The sequence below is a fragment of the Strix uralensis genome, chromosome Z, assembly GCF_047716275.1.
Source record: "Strix uralensis isolate ZFMK-TIS-50842 chromosome Z, bStrUra1, whole genome shotgun sequence".
NCBI classification, from domain to species: domain Eukaryota; kingdom Metazoa; phylum Chordata; class Aves; order Strigiformes; family Strigidae; genus Strix; species Strix uralensis.
The window spans coordinates 10001-19361 of NC_134012.1; the positions used below are offsets into that span (position 1 = coordinate 10001).

Genomic DNA, 9361 nt, shown 5'->3' on the forward strand with positions numbered 1-9361 from the left:
TTCTGGTGCTGCTAATTTCCAATTAATTAAGTAGAGTCGTACAGTCGTACAGTCGTACAGTCAGACAAGGAGTAAGACAGAAGGGACCAGAGTCAGACAGAGATAGGGACACAAATAGTCCAACATCCAAAAAACCACACAGGAGCCAATCCCCCAAAATACACCTTTATTAAAGCTACATTACAAAACAGCTTTTACATAATTAATACAGTTAGAATCAAGAGCAAATACACTTTCATGGAGCCTACATTGCACAAAACATTTAATTTACTTTGGAAACTTCACAACACTGCAAGTACACCTTCACTACATGCACATTACATTGTTATTAAACCTTGGAACCAACAGCAAATACACCTTTATTGAACCTACATTACATAAAAACATATGTACTTCAAAACCCCTAAAACCATGATGAGTGCTTTACCTACCACTATTACCTCTCACAGCATTTATGGTCATTTCACACATGACCATTAGCATCATGTCTTTACCAACTACGTTCATGACTCTTTAGAGACTACTATAACATACATTACTCCAGGAACACCATTCCCAAAGACCACAAAAGTCACCCTGCTGCCTGCAAAAACCGCATCCCTAGACTACTCCATGTCAAAACATGGGCAACAATTGTCACGTCACTGAGTGGCCAGGACCAGCATGAAGATTAAAACATCCCAGCTGGGTTTTTTTATTCTTCTTTATTTCTAACTACTCAAAAAACACCACCTGCAACAACAACAAAAACCACTACATTACAGTCAGGCACATGCAAACACATTCTAAACACACCATGCATTTACCTACCCCACTAACTCCCCTCTGCTCTCAGCAAAGCCATCCCGCTCCCTGACCACCACAACATGCCCTCACCCCGTGGCTGCATGGCTCCTCAGGAATGCTGTTCCCAGGGGCCTCCAAAATCACCCTGCCTGCAAAAACCCCATCCCTACACCGCTCTGCATCCAAACATTGGCGATGATCGTCACCTTGCAGAGTGGTCAGGACTGGGGAAAAAAAAACACAGCCGGGGGAAAAAAAAAAATCCCCTGGCTGGGGTTTTTTTATTCTTTTTTTTCCTAACTACTCAAAAAACACCACCTGCAACAAAAAAACCCATTACATTACACCATCATGCACAGGCAAACACATTCTAAGCACACCACGCATTCAGCTACCCCACTAACCACCCCCTGCTCTCAGCAAACCCACCCGGCCATCTGACCCCCACAACACTTCCTTGCCCCATTGCTGCGGCACTCCTCAGAACTTGCTTCCTGAAGGCCTCCAAAATCACCCTGCCTGCAAACACCATGGCCTGAGCCTAACCTCCACCCAAACGCTGGCCATGAACATCACCTGACAGAGCAGCCAGGACTAAGCGACAGTAAACCAGGTCAGGGAGATAAAGAAATCCCCCTCCTCAACAGTTTCTTTACTGGTTTTAAAAGATGCGTTAACTCTCGCTACATTTAATATACCCTGAAATGATAAACATCCTGACATACAAGGATAGACAGCTTCCAAAACTAACACTCATTTAACATCTACTCTACCTAACCATCACTTGTCAGAGTGGCAGACCACCCCAATACCATAACCATGTCTGGAACTGCACCATCATACACCTCAAGCCATCACCACTGCTTCACATGATTCCACACCGCAGGCCCTCATAGCTGGAAGAGGAAGAATATGCTTCCCTCTGTGCACCACTCCCGGTCCTTCTTTGCTTCATTTTGTACACTCTGGAAAACTTCATGGAAGGATTTGCTTCTGGAATCCCAGTGGCCCTATTGTACCTGCAAAAGACAGAAGAAGGAACTCTAGAGCCTGCTTGCTGATAAGTACTGCCTGTCCCCAAAACCAACCTAAACAACCTCCACCCAAACAGGCCACACTCACCAGCACATTATCATCCCCTTCTGGGACCTTTCCACCCCATCCAGAATCCCTACAAACACACAAAGTAGCTCCACCTCAAACACACGCATCTAGATGCTCACAAACATGACCTAAGGATGCAAGAGTACCACACAGGGTAGACTTAACGCCAGTCCAGAAGACACAGCCTGACAGTACATGCAATGATGCTGACGTGACATGACACGGACACCCCATGTGGCCTGCCGTGTGAGAATGCCATAATGCTGGATGGTATATGGGCAATAACCCCCCAGTGAGCAGTTGAGACAAAATGCTGTAAAAGACTAAAGACTACAATGACACAGGGAAGATTCCCTTGGAAGACCTCACAAGAAAGAGTCACAGAGATGAGACCTGGTGGTTTAGTCTGAGACTAAGTTACATGAAAGACCAACCAAATACATCTACAATGTTAAACTGGATCAGTAACATAGAGCTTCTATGTCACACTGATTACCAAGACAGAATGGGCACTGTCCCAACAACTCAAGGCTGCAAAATGCAATGGATGGCGACTACACGCAGAGTAGGATGTGAGTATGCCAGAGGGTCCTCAACACTGAAGGTCAAGACAAACATCAACACATCACATGACTAAGGAACACATGTTCACACACTGGGCATACTACACAACTCTACCCACTCATCTCAGAGCTACTTTTTCAGGGCAAGTATCTCACAAGAAGTATCACTCACTATTTCTAGATTCTTGCCACAAGGTGCCTGCAAGAAAAATATGAAAGCTATTGCTGATGTACAGGCTTCCCTCGTGCTACCTCACAATTCAGTTGAGATCTTCTCAACTCCCACTCACATGAACACTGGCTTCACAAGGTCACACAATACAGATATAGAGCTACACAATGCTCTTGCCACTTTAATGCCATACATTGTAACACTCAGATCAGACAAAACCAAACACAACGCCCAACGACGCACTGCCGCCCGCCGCACAGAGACGCACTGCCGCACAGAGGCCCCAGGCCTGCTATCTACCCCCAATTTAACGAAATCCAAAGAGCCCTCCTGCCCACCCTGGTGTCCTATCCCCTCTTCTGGCCCCACACCTCCAACTGCTTTGGTCCCTTGACTTATCTTTCAGAGAGCACGGTCCAGAATTCATCCTCACTGGGAGCACATCATCTAACTGGGGTTTGCCTGCATTCACTGGGTTCCTCTTCATCACCTGCAAGACAGCACCACGACTCACCGACATGCCAACCTGTATCAACCTCTACCACAATGATCCCCTCCTCAGAAGAGCCACACCCCTCCTGATAACTGTATGCTGTGCCCCCCCCCATTTCACATGGAAGCCACAAAACTGGAGAAATGCAGCCGCCATCCTACTCAAAAGGAATTGCCCACTCGGTGGCTCTGAACCTGCCACTCTTCTCTTCCACCAACTCACCTCAAATCCTCTGCTGTTTGAGCAGAGACCTCGCAATGCCTGCAAAAGCAAAGAGAAATAGTCATTCAAATTGCCACATGATCCTCAGCAATTCAGGTCTGATCAGACCAATTAACAACTCTCACCTTTTCTCAAACTGCCCTTGACTCTGCAGCAACAACCCTCTGGCAAGGAGAATGGCACCTGCAAAATAAACAAAGGAAAAAGCATGGAGTGAGATACAGCCCAAATCCTCAGCTGCCTCACGGTGCTTCCTCTCCCCTGCTCATTTACCTCAGCCTCTCAGAGACAGATTCTTCCATCACCTGTGCCAAGGCCTGGTCACCACCTATAGAACTAAAACAGGGTATGATTTTAGCTACAACAATATTATGACACCTCAAAAATCTGCTGTGTCAGCACATGGGTCATTGTTCACCTTGCCAAAGTCCAAGGGTACAGGTATCCCACTTCACATATCGATTCACACCTAGAAAATAAAACCAGAATAAGTCCATCAGAGCCACCGCTCACACAGATCCTCTGACATCTTCTGTCACCCTTCAGGAGGTGTTTTCTCACTTTGAGCCTAAACAACCCAAACCACGTAAGGCAAGCCACCTCGTTGTTAACCAAGACTTTTATGAGACCAAAGGTTTGTCTTCCTTTTCCATCTCCCTTCTAACTACTGCTAAAATACCCCAAACCCTAAGTATTGAGCCCCACATACAAGCTAAGGCTCATTCAACCTGCTCAACTACCGCACAAACTGCTGCAACTGGCAAGCCGAAGTTCACCCTCCGGCACCTGCCAAGCACAAGGAGAATAACTCTGTGGCAGCTGTCTACAGCTACTTGCCCAGAAATGGACTGTATGGTCTTTGCCAAAAGCATCTGGGCAGATCAGTGTATTACTACACAACTATAAGTCTGTGCTGCCCTTGTCTTTACTATGGCTAAACTCCTGGGCAGGACAGGTCCAACCCTGACACAGACAGACACGACACACAGACACCACAAGTGACATGACTGAGACATGAGAAGACCATGAGCAAGAAGAACAATGACCATAGGGAAGATGCTGCCAGCAGAGAGGCCCTATGGCACTGCAATGGCACAGATGCATTGGAGCAGCCCCAAAATGAGAGGCCACAGCTTCAGCCTGTGAGACAAAATTACCATCAAAACCAGAATGATGGATATGTGAGAAGCCAGGCTTTAAGACCTAAGATGTAGGGATGAAACCCCAGAAGACTACCATGTGCCAAAACAACTCTCAAAAACATAGCTGCAGGTGCCATCTAGCTTGCTCCTGCAAGAGACAACTCCTCAAGAACATCCTCGATGCAACACACACCAGATGGATCCACACTTCAGGTTATAATTGCAAGACAAGAAGGGCTCAACAGGTGCTATGCTGTTGAGGCGATGTACTCAAGACTCTTGGGAGGGCTACTGAGGTGCCTGCTGATCATAAAGAGCTACAGAGAGGTCGAGACCTGAGGATGGCATGGTATAAGATGCAGAAGACAAACTACACAATGACACAGACACAGGCTGGGACTGCCCTGCCTAGCACACAGTACTCTGGTGCTAAAGTAACTTGCTCCCTTTATGAACACAAAGGGCACTGCTCCTGGACAGTCCTCTCCCCTACACTAACATGAAAAGGCCTCCCTGCAATTCCCAACCCTGTTCCTTCATCACAGACCCTTCCCAGCCCTGGACCCTCAACTTAGCTTTCAGAGGGCCAGGGGCCAGAGCCATCTTCCACAACAAACACATGGGCTAACTGGGATGTTCCCAAGTCAGCGGATTCCTCTGTGTCATCTACAGAACACCCACAAAGACCGCAACCAGTCAGCATCATGTCGGCCAATGCCAACCTCTTCCACAACATCCCCCTCAGAAGCACCACTCACCTCCTCGTTCTGGAGTCAGATGCTGCGGCCATTGTGGTACCTAAGATACCAAAACATACAAAATCACCGTTGTGCTTCTGACAAGTCACCCGCCCCTGCTCCTCCTCACTACCGCCCCAACTCACCTCAAATGCTCATCTGACTCCAAAGGCTGCCTGCACAGCACCTGCAAAACCAAAGAGAAATGCTTTGCTTAGATGCCGTGGGATACTTGGTGCTTAGATGCAGACCCAACCAATGCCGCCTCGTCTTCTCAGACCACTCGTCAAGCATGTGGCTTCACCCTTCCAAGGCTATGAGTGTCACCTGCAAAAACTGGAGTAATGCTTGATGGGATACTGCCCAAAACTACAGCCTGCCCACAGCAATAACCCTGTCCTGCTCCTTTACCTTATGTGCTCACCCACCCTGTCTGTGCTGGTCACGGGTTGTCCTGTGGAAGGTTGTGTACCGCCTGTAAGACACAAACAACAAGGGATGCTTCTAACTTCACCAACAATACAACACCTGAAAAATAACTGCTACTTGAGCACACCTGTCATAACTCACCCCTCTCAACTCACCTCTGGTGCCAATATCTTTCTTCACACCTTCAAAATAAAACATGCTTATAGGCCACTCATATAGATACCAGTTGCATCTTCCCTCCAACACCACACATCAACCTACCTTCTTACAGTGCTCTGCTCACCTCCTCCGTTGCCCTTTGGTGTGCAGATCACCCCTCTGCATCTGGAAAAACAGTATCGAACAAGTCACCTGGATGCCGAGTGATGGCTTAACAATTCCAGAGATCTCCTTTAGGTACACCATCTAGATTCTCATTGCAGCCTGCCTTTAAACACAACCTGGTCATCCCCAGCATCTCTGCATAATGATACAGAGAAAACTCTTATGTTTGCTGCATATATGGCTACTTGCCGTATGGCCTTTGTCTACAAAGTCTAGGCTTATCAGCCTATTACCTATAGATTCTTATTGCTATTCTTTTGTTGACTATCACTGCTGTGGCCCCAGGCAGAGCAGCTCCAACCCAGACATAAACAGGCACAGACCAACACTGCACACATACAAGACAAGTGCTGTGACAGAGACATTAAAACAAGCTCCCTAAGAATGACTCCTTGACCAGAGATGCTGACGGATGAGAAGACCAAGGGGGCTGAGAGGAAGAATCTATGGTGGGCTGAGAAGAGCCGAATGCTGTGGCCTGAGACAAAAACAGATGGGAGCAACTGGGATGAGTCATATGCAAGACACCTTACTTCAAGGCTTAAGCATGTAAGGATACAGGGAAGAACTCCCAGAAAAGGTCTTTGCAAAGATGGACTGCTCAAGATCAGAGATATTAACACAGCCTGGATCAATGCTGCAAAAGCAGACTGACCTGAAACTTCTAAGACCTACCCACACTTTAAGCTTGTAACGCAATAAAAGAAGCACCCGACTGGCACTGTGCCGATGACTACGGGCATTCAACACCCTAGGGATGGTGCCTGAAGCACACACTGTGGTACTTTAACACGAAGAGCGATGAGGATGTCATGACCTGAGGAAGCTCTAAGACACAAAATGGAAAACACGAACTATACAACAACACAGCCATAGGCTGGAACTGCCCTGCCCGGTACACGGCAGTCTTGTGCAGAAAGGTCACCTGCTCCTTTTCCCTGCCCAAAAGGCACTGTTCCTGGACAGTCCTCTCACCTACGCTAACTTGAAAACCCCTCCCTGTAATTCCCCACCTTCGGCTTGCCCCTGAGCCCTCTCCCAAACACCAGTCCCTCAACTTATCTGGGGACTGGGGGTCTGAAGCCATCTTGAACAACCACATCAGCTAGCCCAGATATTCCTACAGGCACCAGGTTCCTCTTCATCATCTGCACAAAAATAGTGCCAGCAGTCAGCATTGTGTTGGCTGATATGGCCCTCTTCTGCAATACTCTCCTCAAAAGCATCAGACTTTCTGCTCACCTGTTCTGTGTCAGCTTCAGTGTTGGACACTACAGCCATCATTGCTTGTGGCACCTATGATATCAAAAGACAGAACATTATAGTTGTGCTTGTATGAAAACACCAGGCCCATGTTCCTCTCTACTACCCCGGCTCACCTGAAATGCTCATCCTACTCCAAAGGCTGCCTACATGGCACCTGCAAAACAGTATGGTGTTCTGCAGGCAATTAGAAAACACTATGAGCCATCCTATATCCCAAAAGACACTGTGCCTTACATCCCTGCTACTTTCTTGAGAAATGCTAAAACTCTATATACAGATGTATACAATATGCTCACTCTAACCTTTGCTCCATCATCTCACCAGTAGTCCTATTTAGACAGATGATATCAACAGCTTACAATGTATACAGCAATACTAGGGAAAAAAAACCAAGGTCCCAGCTTCAATAAAGTCAGGAAAGCCAGGAAAATGCAATGCATCTAGAATGAAAATAAGAACTGTAAATGCATGCTATTAAGCCATTTTACCCACCTCCCCCAGTTGATATAAAAGTACTTACCTGAAAAAAATCACTACATACCAGTATACTTCCTATTATACACACTGTTGAACCTTGACTGATCCTGAAACTCTTACCTCAGGTACCTCTGTTTCTGTGATTATCAAAACACACTTGCCCAAAGAGCTTCAACAGCTCAAAATCTGCCATTGACTCAAGGAACACCAGAGCACTGACCTCAGAGAGACCCAAGAGCAGAATGACCTCCCTGACCAGCAGCTGTGGCTTATATACCCCAGGCCTCATCCACCACCCTGACCACAATCACCTGGGAAAGGGGAGGGGTGAACTGCCAGAAGGCATAAAGGCAGCCAGGGGAGCAGCAGCAAGTTTTCTCATCTGCCTTAAGTTTATGGCATGCAAAATGCTGAATGAAGAAAGCGACCCTTACTGGAAATGATAATATCTGCTCTTTCACTACATCTATTGCATCAGCAACATGACCAGGTAGGGAATTAAACTTAGTTTTTTGGGAGTATAGATAGAAAAAGACAGATATCATACTAAGCCACATGGGGAACCAGTTGGCTAAATGCAATAATAATATCATTATCCAAAATGATGTGCTTTAGTTTCCTATGCAAAAACCAAAATGCTATGGGGTTACGCTTCTTTTCTAGCGAGACCATGCATACTTCCTAACTTCTAACAGAACCATGTTCTGGATAGGACTAAAGAACAAAGCAGAATTAGATCCTATAAGAATTCCTTCTCAAAAATATCACCGGTTGCAATATAAATTATTTACTGTACATCACCAACAATCCAGAGTGACCTTCACAGTCTCTCCAACTAACTCCCTTAAGAGTCTCAAAGGACAGAAAAGACCAAAAAACCATGGAATTCCATGAAATGTATCAAAAACTGTATGAACCAGCCTAATTAACCCCTAAGTTGCTAGAAAAAAAAAATGCAAAGCATGACAGAAAACACCATAGGAGATGGCAAGATAATAGATGGAGCTGATCCTCTTCTCTGAAAAACTCAACAAGAGATCTAAGTTGACGACACACGTCTTTGAGATACCAGATCCCAAATGAAGACATATGATAAGATGGAAAACAAATAGATGGTTCTGGAGCACAAAGATGGCTTCAGAAAAGGTTCTGGCAAAACGAGAGGCATCATCACAGGGATTAGAGAGACCAAAGAAGTCTCAGGGATGTAATGAATTCAAAAGGGAATCTAACGAAGTACAGATGTCCTCAGGGGGCCGGGGACTGAATGGAGGTGCACCGAATGGATGGGAGGACAGAAAGACCGACCAGGGTAACAGATGCAGACACAGGAAGGGTGCCAAAGGGAAAAAAGGAGCTCAAAGAGCCCTCACGAGAGCTCAGCAATGGGAGCAGAGTAGTCCTCAGCAGGCTTCGGAGACCAAAGAAGCCTCAGAGATAACAATGAGGAACTGCAAATGGGATTTCCTCAAAGTACAGATGTCATCAGGGCACCAGGGACTGAATGAAGGCACGTTAAATGGTTTAAAGTAAGAGAAGAGAGCTCTGAAGAGCACAAAAAAAAAAAAAATTGAAAGGGAGCTAAAGTGCTACAAGAGTGCCATGAAGTATGTGAAAGGACATGGAAGACATTCTCATAGAGAGTA

At 46.3% G+C, this 9361-nt stretch overlaps 1 long non-coding RNA gene across 2 annotated transcripts; it reads right to left on the reverse strand.

Annotated features, from left to right (window-relative positions):
- Positions 1-165: 165 nt before the first annotated feature.
- On the reverse strand, positions 166-5696 carry LOC141937750 (uncharacterized). 2 transcript variants are annotated; one of them, XR_012627055.1, is made up of 8 exons: positions 5648-5696; positions 5366-5406; positions 5241-5280; positions 3759-3809; positions 3614-3676; positions 3466-3523; positions 3341-3379; positions 166-3115 (listed from the first exon to the last, which is right to left on the reverse strand). It is a non-coding gene; the product is annotated as an uncharacterized LOC141937750 (long non-coding RNA). The 2 variants fall into 2 exon arrangements; XR_012627054.1 differs by lacking the exons at positions 5241-5280; positions 5366-5406; positions 5648-5696 and having other exon boundaries at positions 3759-3826.
- Positions 5697-9361: the final 3665 nt, after the last annotated feature.